This window comes from Haemaphysalis longicornis, unplaced genomic scaffold, assembly GCF_048455015.1.
Source record: "Haemaphysalis longicornis isolate Haplotype H1 unplaced genomic scaffold, Haemaphysalis longicornis Haplotype H1 scaffold_12, whole genome shotgun sequence".
In the NCBI taxonomy this organism is placed as follows: Eukaryota; Metazoa; Arthropoda; class Arachnida; order Ixodida; family Ixodidae; genus Haemaphysalis; species Haemaphysalis longicornis.
The window spans coordinates 81,244,653-81,272,279 of record NW_027526225.1 but is presented as its reverse complement, the minus strand read 5'-3'; the positions used below and the strand labels follow the sequence as shown (position 1 = coordinate 81,272,279).

Genomic DNA, 27,627 nt, shown 5'->3' with positions numbered 1-27,627 from the left:
TTTTTCAGAGTGCTGCTTACAGCGTGCGCGATGTCATCCCCTGTGGCTTTTGCGCCACTAATATTTCTCCGGAAAACACCAATTAAAGGCTCCCCGGCAAAAATTTTGTGCACCAGGTGTCGCTGCAGGGGACAGCTTCAGTGGAGTCTCAAAGATTAAGTGGTTCTCCTCTAACGCCCCACCTAGAACCCTGTCACGAAAAGGTGATGAATGGCGCTTCAGTTTAAGCGGGTTCAGTAAGGCGCCATAATAACGGCTGAATGACGCCTGCGGAAAGAGCTTTCACTCCGCTTCAGACTAATTTACGAGGTCTGGGTCGAGAGTATCCGATCCTTCCTTTTTTTAAATATGAATAGCCACTTTATTTAAGGCAATGACGCTGTGCTGCGCTACGTAGCACACCCCTTGGGGACTCGCAGGCATAATTAAGTGCTCTGTCCATTTTTCGCAAAGCAGTCATGATTGTAACGTTCTTCTTTTAATGACCTTTGGGTGTACGAAAGCATGCGTTTTAACTGCCTAATTAATTAATTAATGGCGTTCATTTCGTTCGTATCCGTACTTCACATCTTAATTACATGAAAGGCACTCGACTCAGCACGACACAAACATTTTCCAGAACTATACAGGCAACACATCCCACTATACCCATCATACTTCATGGCCGACAACCCAATGTTTTGCATTAAGCGAGTTTTTCAGTTTTTGACGGACGTCAAATTTTTACAGCTCCATCATACATAATTATCCTGACCCTGTACGCCAGCCATCTTCATTGGATTTCAATTTCTCCACTTCTGTTTATACTGACATAATTTAGTATTTCATTTACAACTTTATCATAAAGTAACTTTGTCTTTGGCGTTCTTTGCCCTAGTTGGCCTTGGGCCCTTAAAAACAAACCATCATCGTCATCAATGATGTTCGTTGTGGACGAGACCCGAGGCCATATCCTAAAAATCACCTTAATTATCATTGTAATGTAAAAAAATCAGCACGTGCCCTTTATCCGTGTTGTGCCTTTTGAAAGAGCCCATACCGCCCGCTTAGCTTGATAAAACGATTAATTCGGTGACACAAGTCGAACCGCAGAAGGCGTATGTTTAAAACTATTATTATATCGCAGATCAAATAACTAATTTAAAAAAAATGTGCTTATCCGCTTCGTAGCGGATGGCGGTTTAGTAGTGGAGCCGTAATTTGTGCGGCTCCGCCAGAACACACCGCCGTCCCTAGCCGCCGTTGTCGCTTGAGCTGTGCGTCACGCCGTTCCTCGCTGCGCATGCGCTCTGCGGTGAGAGGCTTTCTCGCTCCCTCCGATGACGCGTTCCCACTTACCAGCGTCTATGGATGCGAGAGTATACCTGTGTCATCTATCAACCCAGTCAATTTCAACCAATTTCAACTCCTCTCCAACCTGTTCTTTTTTTTTTTCTTCTGCGCATGCGCATGAGGTTGCGCCGGATGAGTTTTCTGCGTACACTGGACCGCCGGATTTTTGTTTCGCCTAGCTATATAAAGTTTCGATTTAAAAAGAGAACGTTTCCAAGTCCAATCAAGTTTTGCCGTACAATAAATGTACAGGTGCCCCAAAAAGTAAACGGAGCGCGGCTTCATGAAATTAGAATAATTTCTATTTTATGCGGCTGCCAGCATAAGTAAAATATGTGCGGCCCGATTTTATTTTAGAATGACTCTTTTTTTTTTTTTTTTTGCAAAAGTCGCTTAGAGGTTGCTGGACAAGCACATGTCGGAGAAATCTTCTCAAAATCTCCAACCCGTGCTCCGTTTACTTTTTCGGGAACGTGTACATACATTTACGAAAGTGGTTATTCCTGCTCGACAAATTGGCGCGCGTTTTTAAAGCAAAGTTTTCTACCTCTACCAGCCAACGGTTCCTTCGTGGCGTGCGGGGCAAGAAACTCCCAACGTGGCTGAGGAGGGGGAGGGCGCATTTCACTCACGGAGCCCAGTGTAGATGGCGCGGTAAATGGTTACGCGGCGTTCCCCGCGCGCTGCTCACACCGGCGGTTGCGTATGCGGGGCGGCTTTGTCGTCTGCTTTAGCGATGGTTGTTCTGGGCCTGTTTTGGCGCAGCTTAGCGTCCATTGCGTGCTTCCTTCGCACGGCTTGATTAACTTGATCGACAGCACCTCCTGGGTAACTCGGACACAACGGAATAAAGTGGTCCTACGGCAGGGCGAGAAAACAAAATGTAGAGACCACATACAGACATCTGGACGCTGTAGAAACGCTACCTTTTGCGCACTGCTTGCCACTAATGGGACTCCGTTTCCTAACTTGGTGAATACCGATTCGGATGTGTTTTAAGAGGTATTGCAAAAGGCGACAGGAGCGACCCGTTCTGACAATAGGGGTTTATAAAAGTTCCGTCAGCTTTCTCGCAATTCTCAAACATACTAAACTAGCTAGCTTAAATCGGTGTTAATGGGAATCGCTCACGTGCCAAATTGTTTCGGTGTCTGCGCTTGTGTCGCTCGGTTGTACAGCCCCGAGCTAGCACATCAGGATGGCTAGGTTCCGCTGTCTCACCCTTCGAAAGACGCTCCTCTCCGTTTTCTTTCTGCTGACGCACGGCAGGGCTACAGCCTACAGCGGCGGCGTCAGCCGCTCGAGCCCGGCCGTGGCCAATGCTTCTGCGTTCGGGACGCCGCCCCCGCGAATTCCAGGTAACGGCTGGCAGAATCTGTGGTATCACTCTTTGTAGAGCCACTTGTGTGAATTTAAGTGACGTCCCATGGGCAATTGCTGTGGGTGTCGTTTAAAGCTTTGCTTTCCAAACCTTCGCAGCGGGGATTGGAGCCAATTCACTGGCCGAGGTTGAGCAGTTTCGCGTGGGCCGTGAAGGGCAGTTCTGCGCAAGCGCGAGGAGCATTGAAATATATTTGGATCGGATTGGATTGGCTTGGATTTGGATTTGAGTGGATTAAATTGGATTGTGTTGGATTGAAATCCAATTCAATTGGAGTACGGGTGCGTAGAGAATTGAGTGCACATTCGCTGGTCTGCGCATTCCCGAGGAGTGACGTAATAGCCGTGGCAGACGCACTGGCGCCGGCGCGTGCCTAGCTGTGCGCCTTCGCCTTCGTTGCGCTGCAGCCAAGTCTGATGCTGCGCCGGAGCCGCTTGATAGTCGTTTCGCGTGGCTCCTGGAGAGTCGTGCTGCGGGAGGAGCCATGCGTGAGGAGCAGTGACTGGACTGGACCGGACTGGATTGGATTGGATTGGATTGAAAATCGTTTTAGCAACAGTAAGCATGATAATCAGCTAATCCTAGACAACCAGGAAACCTAAGAATAACCAGCTGAACCTTAGCTTACGCTACGTATATCCTGGCATAGCCGAGCTAAGCCACTGCTAATTTTTGTTTTTTTTATGGGTTATGTAAAAGCTAAGTGTAGGTGGTCTGTAACCGTTTACCCACGGGTAGTCGCTCGAGCAAGCGCGTTTCCTGACGTCTGGCTTCTCGGGTGCTGCATTCTGCGACTGAGATAAGCGTGTCCTGAGGAAAGTCACTTCATTCGTGGAGGAGACGAAAGAGAACTGCGGACGAGTACGTCTTTTCCTTGTCGTTTTCACGGTTTTTCTTTTTTCATTAGACTTTCAAGACGTTTTGTGACGCAGTCGTACCTGAATATAACGGAAATTTCTCGGCGCAACGAACGGGGGTGGTGCAGATTCGTTGTCGAGGCCCGGCCCCATCCTGTTCTGGGGCGTGCGAAAGCGGGCCAAATCCATCACTTTCTGCAACGATTACTTGTCGTTTGCCAAAATTTCCTACCTTTGCGTGGAGATTGAACTAGGAGATTTTTTCCTGCATTTATCGTGAGGCCTGTACAAGGCTACGTGTTGCGTTCCGTAAACTTAGCGACAAGTGCGGGTTCGCATTTTCTACTGTCATATGCAGTAAGCACTTGCTTTAAGAAAGTCATCCGGACAAAAAATACTGTCATAAGCAGTACTTCGTCATAGGCGGTAATTCGTCCCATGCGGTACTTTGTCACTATTGGTACTTTATCCTATAGGCGGTGCTTCGCTATAGGTGGTTCTTCGTTATAAGCGGTACTTCGTCCTAGGCATTACTTCGTCATATGCATTACTTTGTTGTGATTCGATTTTAGATATAAGCTTTATTTCGGTATAAGCGGTACTTCGGTATAAGCGGAACTGTCATAGGCACCACCTTGTTGAGAGCGCTGATTTTAAGCTAATATTTCTTCTCCCTGCGCTGTAGTTGTGACAGCGAAAAACTTCGAATAAGGGGGGATTCGGAATGAAGCGATTTTGTTATAGTGAGAGTTTGCTGTACTTCATTACAGTCGTTTTTTGTTTTTTCTTTTTGTCTTCACCAGCCGCGTGGCCTTGAGTTTTCTCTCACCGTGTACGCCCTGCGTCGGCCATTGAGATGTCTCTCTCGTATAGCGCGCTTGCTCCGCGCGTATACGTGCAGTTGCAAACTGCAAACGAGCACTTTCTCCGCCTCAAGTTGGTCGTGCGTCGCATTTGCCGTCAACTGTACGAGCGCCCTTTTCGTGAGAAACATAATTTCCCGGTGACACAGAGAACGCGCGCCTTTCACAATCGCTTTCCCGGTGAAAAGAAGAGTGCGAGCGGTTGAGAAGAAAGATCGCGACTGCAGAGGAAAGTGGCCTTATATATATAATTTCGTGCGACGCGCTTCGCTTGACGCGTGCGAAGAACCCGTACGAGCGTCACGACATCTCGTTGCGTGCGCGAATCCGCCAGGCTTTCTCAAATTTCTTTACGTGCCGACCTTGGCTTTGGATACTTTGGACTCTATCCTTGCGTTGTCGTGGTCTATTTTGGGTGGTTATCCTGTGCTGCGCTGCCGGACTGTACTAGACCGAGTGCAGGAAAAAGTGCTAACTTCGGTTTGAACTCATTTTGACAAAAGAAAAGAGTACAGCTCAGCACTTCCCCTTGGGCACGCCATTTTCTTGGACAAAGGTTCTAGACAGCACATTAGCACATTACCCACACGACCACGAAATGTGCAACCAGATAGATAGTTTTAACATGTGTCACCTACCGTGCAAGTTTCCACACGGCTTGCTGATTCCATGAATGATGTATCTATATGGAATTCTTGGCTTCTAGGCCTCCGTATTTTTTTTTTAAGGTGGACTATAAAAAATAGCTGGGTATGCGGGTTGTGGTTGCTAGATAACAAAGTAAGGGGAGTTCATTACAGTAATCAATTAATGAGCGCTTCTTTGGCGGTTAATTAAAGCCATTACAGTATCTAGAGCGCAGAAGGGCGCTTAAACTTTTTCTGAAGTTCGTTTTTGTGAAAAAGCATAATCTTAATTGCGCGGCTTTACCATATACCGTGTCACTTGAGCTCCAGGTTTCGCGGCGGCTAACGTAAGAGGAACGCAAAATTTACGCCAGAGTGGCAGATATGCATAGTCTTTATTTACAAAGGCGTTAGATCCCTTGTATCCGCATTTTTCACGTCAGGGACTCTGCACATTGGCTCTGCTGATAACGGGGAGATCGTCAGCACGTGTCCTTCTTATTTTGTTGTCACGTGACCTTTCCTGGAGCCTGACTCCTCAGTAATCGCGGCTATCCGGTCTGTGTCCTTTTCCTCAGAAAACCGTTTTATCGCGCTATTTTTAAAGCGAAGCTTTCTATGCCACTCTGATGGCGTCCGATGTCGCGCCGACACGCACTGCACGAAAGCCAACTTTAGACAATCGGTTTCACAAAACCATGACTGTGATAAGCGAAGGCACATTAAGCGCCTCAAACGAAAAAGAAAAACGCTTCCCGTGGTTAGGAATCGAACCCGGGTCCTTCGCGTTATGAACCCGACGTCTATCCTAGTGCGCCAGTCCGGCACTCTCGAAGCAGCCTCGCGTTCTAACCATCTTCCTCTTAAGAAAGGGGCTTCGATTTTTACATGTAGTGTATATAATTGGTGGTATGAAAGGCAAAATCTGAACGCTTCGCAGCATTGTTTTAGCACCCTTCTTGAGCCGTAGGAAATCGACGCAACCATAGTTCTTGGCAAGTATCCTCAGTCTTCGTGAAATTCCCCGTGTGGCCGACGCGGTGTATACTTCGCCGCATTTAGTCTTACTATACGTGATTCGCGCGAAGGGAACTCACAGGCCAACCGTGCCACCAGTACAGGCAAACCCTTGACTCCCTGCCCCTCGGCTGTCTCCCGCATGTATACGTGACTCACCTCTACCGCGGTCGTGCGACCGTAACGGCAAGCGGCTTGTACCTAAGCAAATGCGCAACTGTAGGGCGCCTATAAGCGTGCCCATCAGGCGAGGAAATAAAGAAAGCAAAGGGTTCTTCCCTGCGGTATCTACCGGCGGCAGCGTGTACGGGAGGAGCAGCTTTCCGGCGTAAATGCGCATACAGTATATATCCGCCGGCGCCTGTGCCGAGCCGGTCGTCTCGCCCCGAGGAGCACGGCCTTGGCGGCGACCTTCCCCGCTGCGCGTACTGGCTCCGTCTTGCAACAGCGGGGTGCCCTGCTGTTCCTCCTCCATCCTGAAGTGTCGTTCGCATGCACTTGCACCGCTGAATCAACCCGAGAGCAAAGCTATCAAGCTCCACTTCACCGGTACGACGATAATTGCAAAACACTAAACTTTTTTTCCTGAGCGAACTGCCGGTCGTTTCGCGCCCTAACTTCACACGAAGGTGGCATTTTGTGGTCTATTTTTTTTTTTTGACACCGGGCACAATGACGGAGCATACCTGTTTATTCTGAAAATAAATAAAAAAACATTTTTGCCTGTGGAAAACGGCGGCCGATTTGGACGTGCGAGCCAGTGCAAGCTGATCTTGGAACGACGGCGCCACCTGGGGTATGCAGAGCGAAACGGACGATAGGAATTCAGGCTCCTTCCACGGCAGGAGCCAAATGGCGTAGCAGATGATCAGGAAATCAGAGTTACAGTAGAATCTCGATGAACGTAAATCGCTTAAACGGAATTGCCGCTTAAACGGAAAAGTTGCCTGGAATTTGGTTGGTTTTGTATTCAGATAACGTAAAAAAACTCTCGGTAATCGGAACTAAAATTTCCGCATCACCGTGTAAACGGAACCAGAAATCCAACTTCTTGTGAAATCCACTGGCATGAGAACCAGGTTTTTACGGTTCCGGCTGTTTCGTTCTTATTTGTTTTTCTTCCTCCATGCTTTTTTAGCCTTGTTGGCCTCGTAATCCTCGTCTCGTAAGTGGTTAGCCGTGTTAGCGCAACGAATGCAACATCGCAGTTCTTGTTCCAGTCGTTCGGTCTCTATTCTAGATGGCGACGCTACAGGGCTCACCTCCTGTCGCCTCGTTCGTGCCATCGTTGTGCTATTCGTCCTTCATTACCACGTTGACGTCTTCTAAATTCGGTGGCTCGTAAGCATTCGCGAAGTTGAGGCCTCTAGCCTCCGTAAAGATGCAGTTGCAAGGACTCAAAGAAAAATAATTGACGCATTTTGTAGTGCACAGCGACTCATTGTTGTCAAATCAACTTTGTGAATGCTGTGCCTACGCTTCTTGTAGTTTTCTTGCTTTCTGAAAACTATCAGCTACAGTCACTTTCTAGTGGTTAGATTTCCATGAAATGCCCTTAGAAGTGTGTACGCACATAAATTTGCACCTTAGAACATCTCTCTCAGTAAACGGAACTCCTGTTAAACGGAATTAATTTTTCCGGTCCCGTGAAGTTCCGTTTATCGAGTCTACTGTAGTTCGAAGAGCTCTACAGAAAATGTGAAAGCAGGTGAGGAAACAAATTATTGGCGACGATGAACCGTGGGAGTATCTTATTGTGATTGGTATCAGCTCAGCTGTTACCCAACTATTTATGATCATCGTAAACTAGGGACGAGAGATTTTCTGATCGTCTCCTACCTCATTTGGCTCCTTCCTACCGTGAATCCCCATCGTCCGTTTCGCTCTGCATACCCCAGGTGGCGCCGCCGTTCTAAGATCAGCTTGCAGTGGCCGCACGTTCAAATCGGCCGCCATTTTCCCATGTGCTAAAATGGTTGTTATTTATTTTCAAAATAAACAGGTAAGCTTCGTCGTCGTTCCCAGTGTCAAACAAAATAGACCACAAAATTCTACCTTCGTGTGAAGTTTGAGCGCGAAATGAGCGGCGGTTCGCTCAGGAAAAAGTTTATTGTGTTCTGTTTATCGTCGTACTACCCTATGTATCGTCATGGACAACAACTGAAACGCGAAAATATGAATCAGAACACACAAAATGGAGATTGTTCGTCGTGGTTTAATAATGGCGCGGTATTGGTATATTTGGAAAGCCAAATTTCCCAACCTTGTTACTGAAATTAAGCCTAGCGTCAATTTGACTTGCATGGGAAGAAATCGCGCGATTTGTGTGTTCTAATTCATATTTTCGTAGTCGCGTTTCATTTTCCCATGACTGTACAGTTGCCGACGGGTTTTTATCTCTCAATGTAATACTACAAAAAAATCTGGTTACAACGACGTCAAGACGGGAAAATAGGTTCGCTATAAGCGTTACTTCGTTAAACGCCGGTATGATTTGCTCTCTGGTCACCGCGGTGGGAACCGTGACACACTCCGAATAAAGCGATTTTGTTAGAAGGAGAAATCAGTGTATACGTGCCTGGTTCTTAGTAGCGTTGCCAGATTGTCGTGTTCTCGGAGGAGACATTAACTCATTTACGGCGACCAATTGCTATGGGCTGAGTTACGCGACGATACAGTCCGGGACGAATGTGGCATCGCCGGTATTCGCGCTGCCACGTTTGATGCACATTGGTGGTGCTGCAGGAGCGATGTACACCCAAGAAGAAAAGTTTACGGACCACGAAAGCAGCAATATTGGGTCGTTTCTCTGCCGCATGGCAGGTCGGGGTACAATGTGCGACATTTTTCAGTACTTCAGTTAACTATACATTATCTCGCATGCACACGGTAGTTTGTCAGGCTGCTCCCGGAAGAAAAATAACCTAAAATTGCCATTTTCCTGGTCCGTAAACTTTTGCTTGTGGCTGTACAAGACCAAGAGCGATGCGCTCTGGAAATTTCGTAGGGATGGTGGTTGTGACGTTGCCGTCACGTGACTCGGAGAAGTTCGTTGCCGGCGGCTCGGTGGCACGAACCGCTGCATCGTTTGCTATAGCTTTTTTGCCGATTCGTCTTGCGCATGCGGGCATGTTCACGAACACGCGCGCATGCCAGCATGTCCAGCCATTTCTGTTTCGTGAGCGCGGCTGAATAGCGCCATTATCGGTTGCTGTGAGAACTGTAGGTCCCCTGGAAGCTTCGGATACGTAGCGCTGCGAGACAGGGGATCCAAAAAGATGCGCAACCTTTATCAAAATTTTCTAAGCTAATCCGAAGCCTTCTGAACCGCAAAGTGTTCAAAGAGTTAGCTTTCCCTTTACCTGTGACAAAATTATTTTATGAGAGTAAGAAACAAAGGTACTTCAAGAGAACGTGTTGCTGGGCGTGTTGGTTGAGGTCTACAAACATACTGAGTGGCGCAAATACACAACACACAAGAAAGAAGACACCGACAGGACGCGCCTGTCCGTGTCTTCTTTCTTGTGTGTTGTGTATTTGCGCCACTCAGTATGTTTGTAGAAACAAAGGTGTTCTCTCTAGCTTTCAGGCCTGAAACGTTTAAGCCTCGCTCGCGACGTAAGCTCGTACATGTTTGTGTCCAACATTGTTTACGTTCTTCATTTTACCCTTACGGGTGGACGGAAAATATCTGAGCGATGACAGCTTTCCCTGGCGCGGTGGTCGGTAAACCTGGATATTTGGCGATCCTTGTACTCCCAGCCAAACTTAGTTACGTTTTTATCCTGTCTGGTTCATTTGTTCCATTCCGAACTTGAAAAGCTTAAAGTATTCGCGGAAAATACATGTAGGTTTAGTTGACATGTTTAGCTCGTGAGCTTCGAAGTATGTATTCTTGATTGATCGATTGATTGCATACGGTTTAACGCGCCGACGCAACGCAGGCGATGAGGCGCGCCGTAGTGGAGGGCTCCGGATTAATTTTGACCACCTGGGGATCTTTAACGTGTGCCGAAATCTCGTACACACAGGCGTTTTTGCTTTTCGCCTCCATCAGAAAAGCGGCCGCAGCGGCCGGGAAATCGAATCCGCGTCCTCGTGCTCAGCAGCACAACGCCTTAGCCACTGAGCCACCGCGGCGGGTAAGTATGTATCCTTGCAATTAATATTGAAGCTATTGGTGTTGTTATTCTTTTTTTCGAGATTAGAAAAAAGCTGGTATCGAAAGGAGCCGCCAAACGTTTTCCCAATTAAACCCGATTGAATTACAAATCAGAAATGACGAATGAGTTTAATCATCGGTGCGGCTAGTTGGCTAGGGCGCGTTTCGTCGTCGGAAATCCGAACACCGGTGCCCGACGAACAACAGCGTATTGGATAAACTTCGTTGGCCTCACTTTCGTTTGGTTTGTCTCCACGAATCGGTCGCTCGAAGCTTCACCCACTCAGGCCTTCCATGGCCGTCCACAAAACTCGCCAATTTCCCGCGCTTCCTTCGTTTGGCGTTTGTTTTTCACCTCCCGAGAAAAGCCCGGGGAGGATGGCATAAAAAAGAAAAGGTCCACGAATGCCAAGGACGTCGTTTGCGCAGCCGTGTGTGTGTACGCTAACGCGTTTACACTATACGCTCGGTCATCACAACGTACGAAGGCCACTCACGTGTGCACGCGCTCGCCGCGCTCTCGTGGTTGATATCTGCGCATACGCGTTGTACGTTCGACGAAATAAAGTAAAAGATCGCGGCGGGAGTCGTGCGTTCCGGTCGCCTCTTCCCGCGCATGTATATTCATCCTGGCCAGATACGGGGATACCTTCAGCGCGCCCGTTCACTTTCCATTTCCGCCGGCCTTCGGAATCGCGACGTATCCCACCCGTCCGGAGGTGTCGAGCGTTTGGTGGTTGCGGTGGCGGTGGTGGCGTCAGCGGTGCGTGGAGATAGGTCTGTGCAGGAAATAACGTCTGCGCTTACATGCGCTGCGCGCCCGCCGTATCGAAACGCGACACGGGCGGAGGAATACCATCGAGACAAGGAGGCCTTCCTGGGTTTTGTGTCGTACGGTGACTCGTACCCCCTATCTTCCTTTTTCTTTTTCTTTTTTTTTTCTTTTTGCTGTTAACCATAGGGCTCTTGTTCGTCGCCCATTCGGAACTTCGGTATTGTCGCGTGTGCTTCGATGTCCTTGGAGTGTGGTTGGTGTGTTCGCTTGCGTGGTCCAGTTTAGATAAGCGTCTGTTGTCGGGAGAGGCGTGTGAAACAAAAGTGCGAGCGGCGTTGCTGTGCTGCTTATTTTGCCGGCATTTGCGTAACGTGGTCGCCGCGATACCGTGCTGCACGCGTTGTAGGGTTATAGAGAGAAGAGAGGTTACAAGAAGCGCTTCTCTTCGTTTTTATCTACAATATCAAACACTGAGTAGAACTTACAGCGGGTAACTTGGTACTGTGTGGATAAAACTATCGCGGTGTTTCACACAGCCCAGTCAACTGGAGCTTCCGTCTGTTGAGATTGTTTTTGATAATTTCACAAGTTTTTTGTATATAATGTTCTTGTCTCTTAGTTGTCTCCGTGATTCAGAGGATTGAAAGGACATCTTTTACTGACCACGGATCTGTGCACACAAAAAGAAATATTTTAGGGGCGAAGCAACTTAGGGGCTCGGGCTGTCGGCGTCTCCTGTAGTCGTCTCATGTCACGGTACATCAAGTCGTCAAACGATGGTCAAAAAACAAGTGTATAATGGATAAAACCGGTTCAAAATAAACTAACATGATTTAAACTAATTTGCAATACCAGAATAATCAGGATTTAATTTCATTAATAGCAGAAATTTGTTAAATTCCTTCCCGAAATGGGTTTCAAACGCCAGGTTTTCTCCTGTAAAGCATACTTTTAAGCATGCTGCGGCGTGTGACACGAAGACAACATACGGCCAGTCTCTCTCATTCAATTTCTTAAATCCGGTTCAACGCAAGAGTGAGCGCTACCGCCTCACCAAGCGCGCGATTGCTTCTCCGGCGGCGCCGGCGGCCAATCAGCGCGCGCCGTACGGCAGGAAAGTGACACGGTCTTTTAATACACTTATACATTGAATGCTTCGCCCCTCCCCAGGCTTCACGTTAATATTGAGACCCCAGGATTTTTTTATTTATTTATTTATTTATTTATTTATTTTTTTGCAGAAAGACGTGTGTGAGTGTGGGCGTCTTGGGGGTCATGGATTTTTCGAGGCATTCAAATTCATTCACTGCACATGATGTTTGTGATATGCCGCAACCGCAGTTTACCTTAATCTAACGACATAAGAAAAAGAAGTGTCCTGCTGTGCTCACTAAGCGAACTCAAAGCAAAAGCCAAAATGCGATAGCAATAATGCGCATTCAGCTAATTTCATGTTCGCCTTAGAATTCAACACTCTTCATTTCAAAATTGAGTACAGTCCATAATCTTTCGAATGGAGCGAAGGTGGATGTTGCCTGTGTGGTAAAGGTGTCGTCATAAGTATTTGGAACAAGGATTTGTGAATATCACTAAATGTTTGTCTTAATGGCTTTATGACAACCATTACCGGTTTACAGAAAGCTTTTTTTCAATGAGGGAGGACTCCTTTAAACGCACACCAATGCAGCCAGGCAGTTTACGGAAAAACAAAATGCATGTAAATGTACGAGACCGTGTTCCAACTACTTTTGACGGCACGTGCATTTATAAGAGCCACACGACCGCATGGTTCATGTATAATAACCAAGTGGGGTCTTTTATCGTAACGTTTGTGTCGTTTGCAGGACGAAGGCCTCTGCCAAGATCCTCCAGCCGTCCTTGCGTTGCGATGTCCTCCCTTTCCTCGCCCCCAAATTTTCTGATCTCATCCCTTAACTGTGAAAACACTGCGCTGCTTACTTTTTTCAAACACGGGAATGAGGAGAAACAGACGAAACACGCACACCAAAGCGCAGTTCAGATGTGCAATCACGAACAAATGAAACGGGAACACTAAAATATGAACCGCAACACGAGAAATGAAAATTTTGGTTCGTGGAGGTCGCATAATAACGCGGTTGTGGTAAATTTAGCAAGTCATATTTACAAACATTGCTGCCGTTGTATTTCATTTCTCCACGACTACCAACTAACCCAGAATCAATTGAGCACTCCTTGACTTCATCCACCCCTGAATCATGTAAATGGCCTGCACCAAGTTCCGGTCTCGGTTCTGGGCAGCCATTCTGTTACCCTGGTGTTACCCTGATGGTACACCAGTGGTTTGTATCCGCATTACGGCTCTAGCCATAGCCCCCGAAGGGAGGTAGTAGCATTTGTTGAGTGTATCGACACCTGGCTGTTATTTCGCTGCTTTGAAAGGTTTGTGTGTTCGGGCCTCACGTTATCTTGTTCGCATTGAACTTCTCTCTGACCGGTACAACTGCTAGCTAATGTACGCCGAGGCTTGGTGACCTCCGAGACGAGGTCACTAGACACTCCCCCATGTACCCATGGTGCTGTTCGGCGGGTTGAGTTCAGGGCGGCACCCGTTGCACAACCTCGCCGGCGCGTTCGCATAACTTAGAGAAGACAAAGCCTCTATCGAATCATCTGGTCTGTGTGTGACTTTCGCGCCTCGCGCCGTAAGCCGTGGGCGACGCGATTGATGGATCGTCCGGCGTCTTCTGCCGACGTTGTTTCCACCACGTCCAAGAGTGATCGGCCGTGTTCGGCGACGACAATACGTTCTTCCTCGGACTGACCAGCTTCGGTGCGACCTGGTTTTCGACGGGAACGGCTATCCGAGTGCCGCGCAGCAGTGGGGAGGTGGAGGTTGGTGTGACGCAATAGCGGCGACGGCTAATGAGCGCACTTCCTTTTTTCTCACATGTGTTGAACAGGCAGGAATGCCCCCGCTCGGCGTTTTTCGTAGGTATGTCTACTCCGTCGCTCCCTAATCTCTCTTTCTCTCCAGGCTTGCGCCTTGGCGTCAGCTGATGTACGGCAGAAGCAGAGATTGCGAGAGAGAAAAAAAAAAACAAGAACAAAATGGCGGGGAGGAACCTGGGAGAAAGGCCTCTGCATTCGTATGCGCGGAGTTTCTACTCAATGTTCATTGCTTTGCATAGGCTTTTCGGATATAATTTAGAAAGAGCGATTGGCTCAAGCCGGGTAAGGGACCGTTAACTGAAAGTATAAATATAGGTATAGTCGCAAATTATAATTATAGAGTAATGTATACAACGATTCATCATCACCAGCCTGCATACGCCCACTGCAGGGCTAAGGCCTCTCCCATAAACCTCCAATTATCCCGGTACTGTCCTAACTGCGACCAATGTGTCCCCGCAAATTTTTTGATCTCATCTGCGCACCTGACTTTCTGCCGCCCCCTGCCGCGCTTGCCTTCTCTAGGGTCCACTCTGTTACCCTTAATGAGCAACGGTTATCTTGCCTTCGCATTACATGCCCTGCCCACGTCCATTTCTTCTTCTTGATTTCTACTTGTATGTCTTTAACACGCGTTTGTTCCCTGACCCACTCCGCTCTCTTCTTGTCCCTTAATGTTACACCCATCGTTTTCTGCTCCATTGCCCACTGAGTCGTTCTCAATTTAATTTGAACCCTCTTAGTGAGCCTCCAAGTTTCTGCCCCGTAGGTGAGTACCGGTAAGATGCAGCTGTCATACACTTTCCTCTTCAGGGACAATGGTAGGCTGCCATTCATTATCTGAGAATGCTTGCCGAATGCACTCTACCCCATTCGTATCCTTCTAGTTATCTCTGACTTGTGGTTGGGATGGTTGGGACACAAGGATTGTGATAGACTAAAATTAATCATGAAGACGTTGAAGCATGACAGCTAGATTGTCAACGAACAGGAAGCAAATCTTTGAACAGGAGGGAGCCTCAGCCCTGTTTTAGTTGCTCTGTAGTTGAAACTGTCGCGCAATTATGTACTGACAAGCCGGCTGCACTTGATTCCGTCACACGTGAGAATCGAGGGGAATGGGATCGCGGTCCTGTTGTGGCATCACAAGTGTCTCGCAGCCCAGTCCCGTTGGTCCCAACGGGACAGTATACGCTGCTCCGCCGACGTGTCTATTAACAAGACGGCCGTCTCGAGCGAAAGCCTCCAACCTCTAGAGAATACAGACGGGGTCGGCGCAGCACAAGGCCGGGCGGTTTCCTTCACCCCTCTGCCACGGCCACACCATCTTTTCCCTTTTGGTCGTGCCTCCGCGCTGCCTACGGTAAGATTGGGAACGTTGCCCACTTTCTCTTTGCCGGCGTGGCATTCACCTCTCGGCGACAGAAACTTCGGGGATACTTTGAGGCGGAAGGTTTTAGGGGCTGGGGCTGTTGGCGTCTCCTGTCGTCGTCATAATCGCCGTCTCATGTAGTCACGGTACTAAAACACAGGGACACTCGTTTACGCCTCGCGCTAGAACGTAACGCGTACTGAAAAAACACCGGGACACTCGTTTGCGCCTCGCGCTAGAGAGCTCCGTACTTCAAAGACAAGAGGTTTATACAACAAAGCTGTATGTATACATCTATCCCCCAACGGTTTCATCTCCGCTGGCAAGAGCCAAGGCGCCAGAATACACTTATACACTTATACACCGCATGCTTCGCCCCTCACCAGGTTTCACGTTAGTGTAGATGGCCCGGTATATATATATATATATATATATATATATATATATATATATATATATATATATATATATATATATATATATATATATATATATATATATATATATATATATATTATAATTTTTGTTATGTCTCTACGCCAACCCTTCCTTCCTCTGCGGCTTCACCGGATTTACTAGTGGATGGTAGCGTGATTGTGTTATCCTGCCCGGGAACGTGTAGGCGGAGAAAGTGTCCGCAACCACCCAGGCCCAATCCCGCTGCGCAACACCAACGACGCCAACAACAGTAGCAGAATTCCTACGAGGGACTCGTCCCCGTTGGGGTTATCCCTTCACGAAACGTGATACTCCCCCCTGCTCAAGGTTGACAGCCGTATCTCTTTCCTTGCCTTTGATTGACCTGCGCTGCGGATGACAGAGTTCGCACTAAAGCCCCAGAGATTGACGGGGACCTCCGCATTCTGCCGTGTAATTGCGTGGGACAATGAGTCCTAGGCCCGAGAGTATTCGGGACGGTGACAGTCTTGTTCTGCTGCAGTGCGAGCTCGTCGACGGCCTCAATTTCCTTCGGCAATGTATACGGTTCTGCCTGGCGGGATAATTTCCGGTTCACCCCGGGAACCTATTCCTTCCTCTTCTGCTGCCGCTGCTCTTCTCATATATACGTACTGATTGTGGCGACTATTCCCGGGCCGCGGACATGCGTTTCCTCGTCAGTACAGCCAGCCGTCACCTGAGCTTGCTTATGGGGATTATATCACAGCATAAACATACCTAAAGCATACAAAACCACCCTAAATGGAATAAATAACAGCCAAAACGGACCTGCAATGGCTGAAAACCACGGTGTAGAAAAATATTGAATAGAAATAGCCGAAGCCGCGCGAAAAGGGGAAAACCCGCAAAACCGTACAATGAGCAGTAGCTGAAACTGACCAAAAGGCAACGAAAATACCCGAAATCCCATTTATAATGCATAAAGATGTCATAAATAGAATATGTGTATGATAGAAAGTGTTAATATTCGAATATGACGAACCCTTGAAAATGAAAAAAAAAGCGGTAATGGGGTTTGAACCCGGGTTAGGAGCATTGTGTAACTGCATAAACAGCCTTGAGCACTGCTTGCAAATATTTCTTGTCGTCATCGTCATCGTCATCATCGGCGTATTTTATGTGCACTGCCGTGCGATGGCCTCTTTTTGCGATGGCGTCTTTTCTGCGCAAACCTTGCTGGGCAGTATTTGGCTTTGCCACTTCCACGTAGCTGTTCTGGCTCGCTGCTACCGGCCTGTAAGGAAAACGTTTAAATAGCCTTTGGGACCGTTCAAGCTGAAACTGTTTTTCCTCGGGCTTCCCCGCTGTGCCTACACATGCGCGTGCGCGGACTCTTGTGTGCGCAGCTGAGCAGATATGCCTCGTCGCTACCCGAGTAGAAGGGGGTGCCTTTCGGCGAAGGAAGCACGTCCGGTCCGCTGCCTAGTAAAGAGGAACCAAGGCGCGGACACTTCCTCCTCGGTCCTGTCGTTACCCGTCAGACCGCTGATTGCGCAATGGCAGCTCTTACGCGTGCCATCATTACGCACGTGATCGTGAAAGGCCATGTTGAATACCTTTAAAGAAAATAGCTACGTTCGAGTGGGTGCTATGAGGTTGTCAATGACATCACGATAATGGCAAGTAGGGAAAATGCAGGAGTTTAGTAGCTATGGCTGTTGTAGGCTGTCGAAATCGGCAAAGACAAAGCCCTCGTCAGACGTCAAGGACGAGAGGTGAATGACTTGATCGGATCCACACAGTTTGCCGTTGAGTAAGACCACCTGTCCTTCATTTGCGAGGAAGAGACTTCAGCCCCGAGTTATCGACTGTAGCTGTGATTCTTAGCACTGAGCAGCCGTGCGTTTAGCGATATTTCCGGTCAGAAGCAAGCGAGCACGTGGCTTTAGCGACCACGCGTCCCTGGCCTTCTTGGTGTCGGTGGTGAGGCCCGGCCGAGGCGACCTGTGGTGACCGCCGGAACTCGGCGACTGACTGCCTTCGTGCCGAGTGGCTGTGCGGGTGTTTGCATTGCCGTGTCCTCTGTTTGCATAAGGAGGGCCCGGCCCTCTGCTCATTTAGTCGTGGTGTGCGGTCACGCTGCTTTTCCAAAGTTCGTGTGGGCGTGGATCGCGTGTTGGCGCGTGATTAGGCCGTGTGTGCGTGGCTTGCGGAATGCCGGCGACGAATGAACTACGATTCGGCGAGCCGTAAGTAGAGACCCACACTGGGTAAGCCTCTTCCCTCCTGCTCCATCTCTTGCGTTCGTGCTGATATTTTCTTGGGACTTTCTGTAGTTAAACTGCGTTAGATGGGCGCCAAACCTCTTGCCGTGCAATGCTGTGGCTGTCGTTGGCCCTTTTTTGTTTGTTTTTGTTTTGAATAAACAAACCTGCAACTAACGTAGGCGTACTGCGCAAATTTGGAGCTAACAATAGGCATTTGGGGAATGCGTGCGAATGCCCTGCAAACCAAATCCCACGTGACGTTACTGTCCGTTAGCGCGGAAAATCTTGTCGGGATTCTTGTGACCTCATGGTAATAGTTGGGTGAGGCTAGCCGGGCCGTTGCGTCGGTGAACATCGCTGTTGCGTTAGCGTTGTAATTAAGCAAGAACAATCGCAGGACTACTATTTCCTTCTTTTGGACGTTACTATTCCCGTGTGCGGTCTGACGTCCTGGCGATTTAATCAACTTATGCTTATGTACCGTATGTTCTGTCGGTGCTGTGAAAGCCTCGGTGGGTTCTCGTTTTCCAGAGTCTTTATGAAGTAACTTCCCTTACCTTCGCACGGGCCTAAACTGCTGATGCTCGCAGATTAATGCCGGCAGTTAACCGGCACTATAACAGAACTACTGCACAAAAGTACTCCGTGCACACAAAAAAAATTAGTACAAGACTTTATTTTATTTTCATATTCTTTTCTGCGGCTTGTGTAGCAAGCCGAGAGTAATGGCCGAGCTAACATGGGCTTTTTGCATATTTTTTAAATTAAACTCTCTCTCTCTCTCTCTCTCTCTCTCTCTCTCTCTCTCTCTCTCTCTCTCTCTCTCTCTCTCTCTCTCTCTATCTATCTATCTATCTATCTATCTATCTATCTATGTATATCTACATACATGTATACATATATCTCTCTATCTATGTCTCTATCTCGTTATCTCTCTATCTCGGTTGTTCTATCTGTTGATTACGTAATGCGTCAGTAAGTATGTAGTGTCGTTGTTTTCGCGATTAGCAGGCTTCCCACTGATTCGCCAAGCAATTACGATACTTAACAACCCATGCTTGCGTCTGGACGTATGGGCGTGATAGATTCGATAACCTCACCGACGTTCTCTGATGGAGGAGAAAAGCGAAAACTCCCGCGTGTTCGAAATTTCGGCGCATGCTTAAGATCCCCAGGCGGTCAAAATTAATCCGGAGCCCTCCACTACGGCGCGCCTCATCGCCTGTGTAGCGTCGACCCGTCAAACCTCATAATCAATCAAGCTCACCGACGTGTAAACACTTGACCTCGCTCAACCCTCAAGCTTGATACAGCCTTGGATGCTGGGTCGAGGCCTTTCTTCGTAAGCGTAGAATTTTCCCAGCGCATTTAGTTTGGCAGGTCGCCCGAGCATTGAAGTTCGCTGCTGCCTTGAAACATGCGTAAGGTCTGTTCCTAAACCTCTGAGTTCTCGGAGGCTTCACGTTCACTAAAGCGTTTCACTTCCGCGAAGCCTTGGAGCTCGATGAAGCTTTGGAGTTCGTTTGGGCCTTCCAGTTAGCCCTAGCCTTGTACTCACTCCAACCAAGTTCGCTCATAGCATTCAAGATGGCCGACTGCGCAGCCTTCATACCTGTCTGGTTATGCGGTGCCTAAGCAGCCGTAGTCGTTGCATTATACTATCCTTGTCACCAAAGCTTTCTCCCCCACCTGGGAGTCTGTGTGCGCGTCGATAAACCCGTTTCTGTTCCGACGCCGTTTTCTTATTAGGCTTCCCTTGGTGTCGCCTGCGTTCCGCCGTGTCCGAGTGACGGATTTGCGATCGCCTCCAGCAGCCGGCAATCCGCCACGACCGAACCTTCACCCAAAGTAATGGCTCCCGTCAGCCCCGAAACGAGGTGAATATGCACCGCGTGCGTGCCTTTGTAAGGAGCAACGGCACTCACGCTATCCGGCTCCGTTCGTTAGCGGCTCGGCCGAAACGCCGCCGCATCCGCCTGACGTCGAATAGTAGGCGTTTGCAAAGCAAATTCTCGACAGCACCGTAAGACAGCTCGTGGTGTCCCGGGGACCGTATGCGTGCTTTCGGGGGCGGCTTGGTCACGACTTGAGCTCGCTTTCGTTGTCGCCGCTTTGAAAAACGCGCGCCTCGCGCGTTTTTGTGCTCGCGCTCGGCGCCACTCTTAATTCTTTCTTCGCGAGAAAAGGCTCGGCCGTCGTCTCCTCTTCCTTCACGGCAAGTCTCTCTTGGTCTCTTGCCTTTTCTTCGCTCTCTTCTCTTTCTTTTTTCTTCCAGCGACCTAATTTTAGTTTCGGGCTGTCTCCGAGGAGAGCGCGTTCGCTTTCACATATATATCCGCGTCGCTTCTTTAAATGGGAGCCCGAGGTTATGGAGAAAGACGGTCAACCGACGTCGCTACCCATACGTGAATCGCTCTCTTCCAGGAAGATTCTTGCCACGCTTTTAGCGCGCAACGCTGAGCACGTAGAAAAGCCCTGTGCTCTTAGAGAGAGAAATTCCTTTACCGTCCCATGATGATGCAGCGTCGGCGACCGACGGAGTTTGTTTCGTACGCCGGGGTGGTTTAAATTTAAGACTTGTAGGAAACAGCGCGCATTCGCCTCCTAAAAAAACTGACTCGACCTTCTTATCGCTTTTTGGAAAGTCGTTTTGAAGGCCGCGCTCCCCACTGAGGAGGGCTTTGAGAAATGGTCGTACATGTCACTCCGTGGAGTCACCTGATCGCCGCGCATCCTACTTTCAGGAAAATGGGGCTCATTTACTGTCTCAGCGTTTATGTGAGCACCGAGTGTGTGCGCTTCTGCGCTTCGGTTAACGCTTGTTCTCACCAGCCGCGGTGGCTCAGTGGCTAAGGCGTTGTGCTGCTCAGCCTGAGGACGCGGGTTCGATTCCTTGCCGCGGCGGCTGCTTGTCTGATCAAGGGGAAAATCAAGCGCCCCCCGTGTGTCGAGATTTCGGCGCATGTTAAAGATCCCCAGCTGCTCAGAATTAATCCGGAGCACTCCACTACGGCGCACCTCGTAGCTCTCATAGGCGCGTTAAATCCCGGAATCAGAATCAGCCAATGCTTGCTTTCGGCGCGAAGTTTTAAAATTAATTACAGCGCCGCTGTAGCAGTGCTACGGGCTTCAACCTGGCGTCTGGCTAATTGTGTGTCCGCCTGGTGCGACTTCGTAATTCATTATTGCTGTCAAACTTTTTTGCCTTGCGTACTTCTATCCCATGTTTATTGCAAACATGGGATAGAAGTTGCTCAAAAAAAAAAAAAAAAGAAACATACGATAAATGGCACAGGACGCGGGAAAGGTAACTTGAACCGTCGGATTTTTAATTAAGGGAACTAATTGGAAAGCACAATCCAGTGTCACCTCACTCTTCGTGCGTTAGTTGCAATTTGTGACTAGGTTTTTCAGCAGCGTAATTAGCGAGTTATCCAAAGCTTCATTTGCATACAGCCGGCCCGCAACTCCAGGTCGACGTCGCAAAGCAAATGAAGTTACCCAGGCTGTGTTTGTAGATTTTTGGCCGGACTGCTTATTGTAGAGGCCGAGTAGACGGTGCAGTATTTGTTACGAACACGTTCTTGACACCAACACGTGGAATCGACAAGTAAAAGTTCCTGGGGTCATTCACCGCAGTGTGACATGAAGCTAAGTTCCGAGTAGAAATCGGTACGTTAAACTGTAAATGAAGAAAATGAACTCTAATGAATGAATGAATGAATGAATTAATGAAAGTTAAATGTATAGAGAGATAGATAGGACAGATTACGATGAGCTGTGTGACCATTGCGTTCTGACGGGAAAAAACTTACCCCCGCGCCGCTCACTCCGACAACTAAAAATAAGGAAAGAAACAGAATGGTATGTCTCAGCCTCTAATTTGACTGGTGGTGGTGCAGTCATAGTTTCTGAATTTTTTTATTGATTCATTGATTGAAATATTGATTGATTGATATATCGATCGATCCATCCATCCGTTGTGCGATTGATTAACTTATCGATCATTTGATTAACTTATCAATTAGTCGATATTTTCATTTAATTGCTGGTTTCATTGATTGACTGATTCACCTAGAGGGAAAGTAATTTCATTGATGAAGCAAGGATGTGTTCTGGCGTGGATTACTTTTTCCATGAAGTGATTAGTACTCACCTAAACATATTTGCAGCCACCGCTATACAAGTAACTGTGCTCAGTGATTTTTTTTTTTTTTTTTGTTCGCAGATCACTTTTCTTGGTTCACGTATTTGTTCACCCAACCACGCTACCATCGATTCGTTCTCTCCCGCACCACCGCCGCTTCATTTGCCCTTTCATCCGTTTATTCATGCGGCTAGACGAACTCTTCCGCATTCGTGATTGAGATCTCATCCGGCGCGAACGCACACAACGCACCACTGGCCTTTCTCACCCTCCTCGCCTTACTTCGAATCCACCGCATCCTCGCATCTCCGCTCTTGACGAATTCCTGCCAAACTTCCATAATGTTAATGAGGGCCCCGAAGCTCGTCTTCGCACCCCTTACGACTGACGCTCTCTAAAAGCACCTCGTCGTCTCGGTGGTGTTGCTCCCGACGTGTCGTCCGCGTTCTCTCTCCTCACCCCTGCCTCGAAAAACACCTGCTCCTTTTCGTCGCCGGCGCGAGCGAACATCGGGGAGAGGGTAAAAAAGGAAGGGTCGTCGTTGTCGTCATCCTGACGGTCCTCCGTTGGTGTCACCGGCCTCCGGCGGAGAAAACGCGCTCCGGTCGCACTCCGGGACTCGCGGTCCAAACACCGCCCGACCAGCAGCGGCACCTGCTTCTCCGCATGGAGCGGACCGGACGCGTTCGCTTCGATGTTCCATTGGTGAGACTTTTTTTTTTTTTTTTTCCCAATGTTAAGGCATGTCTTGGTAAAAGCAAAGGCTTTGTGCATTGCCCGTTCGTGAACTTTGCATGCGGTCCGCTTCTTACACCAACTGCATTTTACTTGTAGTCCCGGTGGTATGCGGCTAAGGCAGCCACGGCATCCCCTGTTTCATTAATTCAAGCAATTGCTAGTGGGGAAGAAAAGCCTTACTTCATATAACACGAGAAACTAAACGACGCGTCACTGCTCTTTCACACGCACACAAAAAAATGACCGCGTCTTGCTTGCTTCGCTGCAAAGTCACCGAATAACGATAGTTTCTTATGTACAGCCTTCTGGCTGAACCTCAAGCTCTTTTCTTTTAGTGCTTGCTTTTATTTCTGTAACGACTCTAACGAAAGGTTCACTACGTTGCCCGCTTGACTCATGGTAATAGGCTTATTTATTGTGGGGCATGTGGCGCCACCCACACACACGCGCGCGCATACGCCTAGCGTGTAATATGTGGGCGGGTAATTTCCTGCTTTTAGTGAGCGCTGATTAGCCTGTTTGGCGCAGCCTCCGACCTTCTCTCCCACAGCGCCCCGCGGCGTTTTTGTGCTGAGAAGACTGCTTTCGACCCTGTAGGCTAGTGTTTTCACATTTACTGCGTCGCGTCCCATATTACTGCATCACGTGATTGTACTGCATCGCATCTCCTGATTACACTGCATCGCAGGATTATATACTGCATCGTGTGGCTAGAACACCCAGTACTCTACCAACCGCACAGCGGCACGAGTGTTTAAATGGTTACGGTCACTAGTAGTCACGCCTAGCTCGGATGTGAAGAAGAGTTACTGATTCTGATCTCGCGATAAAGCACGCTGCTACTTCGCATTGGGTTATCCTCCGTCGTGGCGAATTGATAACTTCCCTAACGCGTTTAAAATTGGCCCAGATTTGCTCTTGCACTCCTGCGTTCTTGATTGATTGATTGAAGGGTTTAACACGCCTACGCAACGCAGGCGATGAGGCGCGCCGTAGTGGAGGGCTCCGGATTAATTTTGACCACCTGGGGATCTTTATCGTGCGCCGAAATCTCGTACACACGGGCGTTTTTGCATTTCGCCTCCATCAGAAAAGCGGCCGCCGCGGCCGGGAATCGAACCCGCGACCTCGTGCTCAGCAGCGCAACGCCTTAGCCACTGAGCCACCGCGGCGGGCCCTGCGTTCTTGCAACCGTTTACCTTACGAAAGCATCTGTCGTGTAACACGTGCTGACGTTGTCCCCAGTCGCGCCACCTTCGTAGACCGATGACGTAAGTACGCCTCACGTTAAGACGAATACTACGCGAAAAAAAAATAGAGCAAGCCGGGGCGAGAGATTAGCTGATTCTGAGCAAGAAGAAGCAAGCAAGGAAGCAAGGAAGAAAAAAAAAGCGAGGAGAGAAAATCCCGTGGCTCGTAATTTTTACGGCCGGCCGTTCTGCGCTCGCCTCCACGACGTGTCAGTTTTTACAACTCCGTCGCCCGCGCAGATGGATGCAGCACACGCTTCGTGCCTCGTTGACCGTTTCGGACGAATCGTGATCCCGGAACTGGCCGCGGCGCGTGTTACTCCCCCACTTGTGTTTTGCTCCTCTGCCCCGTATTCACCCGACGCAATGACGGCGGCGAGGTCGAGACGTCGTCGAGAAAGTTACACGGAGACGGCGACTGTGTAGTGGGGTGCGCTCCCGTGTCTTCGCGTGCTCCACTTCGGAACGGCCTTCTTCTTGTTGCGGCGGTGAGTGCTGCCCGCGGTGAGAAGGCGATGCTGTTCGCTTTGCCCGCGGTGATTACGCAAGCGTGTGCGAGAGGAGGCGCGTCGCGTTTGGCTTGAGGAAGACCGCTCGCGCCCCTCTCTCTTTCTCCTCCGCGACAAATTGCCGCCTGTCATCGCATTTGTCGGAAACGTGTGCATCAATCGTCGACTGGGAGTGAAAAGGGCCGACGTTGAGAAAGTGAGGGGGGATGCTAGGAGAGGAGGAGGAGGGAAAACTCGGTTGCAACCTAGTTGCGCCTTTGCATCCGTGGTTCGACGGACGGAGACTTGTTCGTGGACTAAGCAGGGGCGGTAGTCTCGTGTTTTGTCCGTTTTGTGTCCGTTGCAAAAGTGTCCGCTTTGAGCAAGCCCTGATTGGCTAAAAGCGAACACCCGGATGTGACGCCATGCAAGCACGGCGGAGCTATGAGCCGCGGCTTCTCGGAGCAGACGATTCGGAGCAGGCGATTTTTCGTCGCCTTGTTGTTGGTTCGCTGGCGGAACAATAAACGCATAAAAGACAGCTTAAAATAGACTTAGTCGTTTGAAATGTTGCTGTTGTTGTTCGTTCGTTTATTTAATAGCCTCAAGGCTTAGTAGACACCAAACGGGTCCGATCTATATCCAGGATAGGTTGGCCTCCCGGATATAGTCCAGTAGGGAACGGTAGGCAGGACCATGGAGCCACCGATGGTAATGCGTGTCTTGCTGCAAATTTAGGCCTGCTGCCATCAAACATTTTCTTCGAATGTCCTTGTTTACAAGAACATTTGCGCAAAAGTCAACCAAAGGTCCGCCTACAAGTAAAAGTACGTCACAATAAAACGGACGCAAAACGGACATTTTCAAAACGGCCAAACACGAGATATCGCCCCAGCTTTGTTGTAAGGTGTGCCAAGTGTCGTTCTTTTTTCACGGCGCCATTTTTTCTCTGTAGGGCGTGCAGAATTGCTTTGATAGTTTCTGCAGCTTTCCCTTTTGCTTTGGTCTGTCTCCCGTTTTGATCCCACTTCTGTCTGATCAGATATTCGGTGTTCGAAATGTCCGTCGGCCCTCGTGTAGGGCCCTACACGGGGCCCTACTGCGAGCCTCTGGTCTTCCCGTATTCCACTCCGCTCCAGTTTGCATACGTAGCCCCATTTCGTTGTTGTTCAGGTTTGCATAGAATATACCCGTACATCTTCCTTGATTCCTCTGTGAAGGCATTTGTTAACGAAGTGGTTAGTTCCCGAAGTGATTGTTGTCCGCAGTGAGTCTTCCGTCAGGTGAGATCTCGTCAAGGTGGAGGGCGTCCTCGGTGGTGACTTGGGATGCCTTCTTAAAGTGACTGTTCCTAGGCGTGATTTCTCCACCATGTCATCCCTCCTCTAAGTGGTTGCTCGTCTAATACCCCAGCTACACTAGGGTCCGAATGTCATTTGAACCAAATATTATTTGACTCAAATGGGGTGCTTCGAATGCCTTTCAGAACCTGCCGTGCTACACTGCAATTTCAATGGCATTTGAAAGCTTTAGCATTCGCTCGCCGTGCTGCACGGCGCTGCTGCTGTCGAGTTCTGTTTTTACACAATAATGCAACAATCAAATTTAGCGGCGGTCTTTCGTATTAAAATGATATGAAATTACCAATAACGTAAACTTTGGCACGGTTTTTGCTTAATTCTGAATCCCAATCGAGGTTTTTTGCGCTGTCTGGTCACACTGGTTCGTTGCTTGCTCGCACTGGTGCTAAGAGTACGGAATTATTACATCTTCATATCACGATTTAAGTGAACGAGAAGTGAACAAAGTCCCACAATTAAGAATATTTTGCTCGTTTTAAGTACGCCAGTAATGTATTTGTTTAGGCTAACTTGGAACGCTGTGCGCGAGTGTGCTAGAAATGACATTTGAAATCCCAAATGTCTCCCTCGGTGCTCATTTGGCTCGAATGTCATTTGAGCCGAATGGCATTTCAAAACCTAGTGTAGCAGCACAACTTGGCATTTGAGTCAAATGACACTTGGTTCAGATGACATTCGGACGCTATAGCAGGGGTATAAGCCATTCCTCCCCGAGTTTATTCCTACCCGATGCCATTGCTGCCTAATGATCCCTCTCGGACGAGATTCCTTCCCAACCTTTCTTCAGCTGATCACACGGGCTTTTCATTTCTGGGGTCTTTACCGTCTGTTCCCGTTTGCGGTTCCGCTGCGCGTGGAAGTTCACCCCCAAACCTCACGTGATCTTCGTTTTGGGTCTCTCCTGATGTGTCCCCTATCCCTATCATCCACGGACACACATTCCCTCTGTAATATGATTTATGTGCAGCTTTCCCGCTCATGGCAGTCCTTTCAACAGTGATTACTGTGTAGTTATTTAGCGAACTGTGAAGTATTTTCGTGCAGCTAATATTTGGGGTGAAAACTTGATTTGTGCTCAGTTTCAAGTCTAGCACGTTGCGCGATTAAGCTCCACAGCCATGGAAACTATCCCATACAAATGCATGGGGAGTAAGATTTGACAGCAAATCACACAAAAAATATTCAGAAACCTGGAAAATTATTTTATAGTTTTCATCTTCACTTTGACTTCTTGCTTCACGCCAAATATCACTTTCCTGAAGTGGTTTTGCTAGGCCCCTGAGAGTTAGGAATGTTGAGCGAGGAGGCAGGGGATGAATCTTTATCTTCATCTAGCGCTTCCCATCTCTACTGGCGCTAATTAGCTGACGCCGCCAGCGTAAAACAATACACAACGTAGTTATCCTGTTTTGCAGCCTCTCCCCTTCCCGCCTCAGGAAGCCGACGCCCACATAGTGAAAAACAATATATCTAGTTATTGTTTTGCCGGGAGCCGTGGTGTGTGACTGATCGTGCTTCCCCCTGTTTGGTCGCATTCAATCGGCACGCCGCCTTTGTTTATGCACTTGTTTGTTTGTTGGCGCGACTGACTCACTTGACTAGCAGCGCGTGGTGACTTGGGCGCCCAAATAGCGATGGCCGACTCGGGCGTGAAGGCTGAT

At 48.7% G+C, this 27,627-nt stretch overlaps 1 protein-coding gene across 5 annotated transcripts in view; it reads left to right on the top strand.

Annotated features, from left to right (window-relative positions):
• The window catches only part of LOC144162860 (uncharacterized), a 299,979-nt gene that overhangs the window by 208,306 nt on the left and 64,046 nt on the right, over nucleotides 1-27,627 (top strand). Inside the window, exon 1 of one of the 5 annotated variants that reach the window (XM_077693573.1) lies at nucleotides 24,456-24,605. The exons of the other annotated variants lie outside the window; for them this stretch is intronic. The gene's annotated coding sequence lies outside the window, so the exon portion shown is untranslated. Of the gene's footprint in view, nucleotides 1-24,455; nucleotides 24,606-27,627 lie in introns of those variants that run through there. 5 annotated transcript variants of the gene reach the window in all.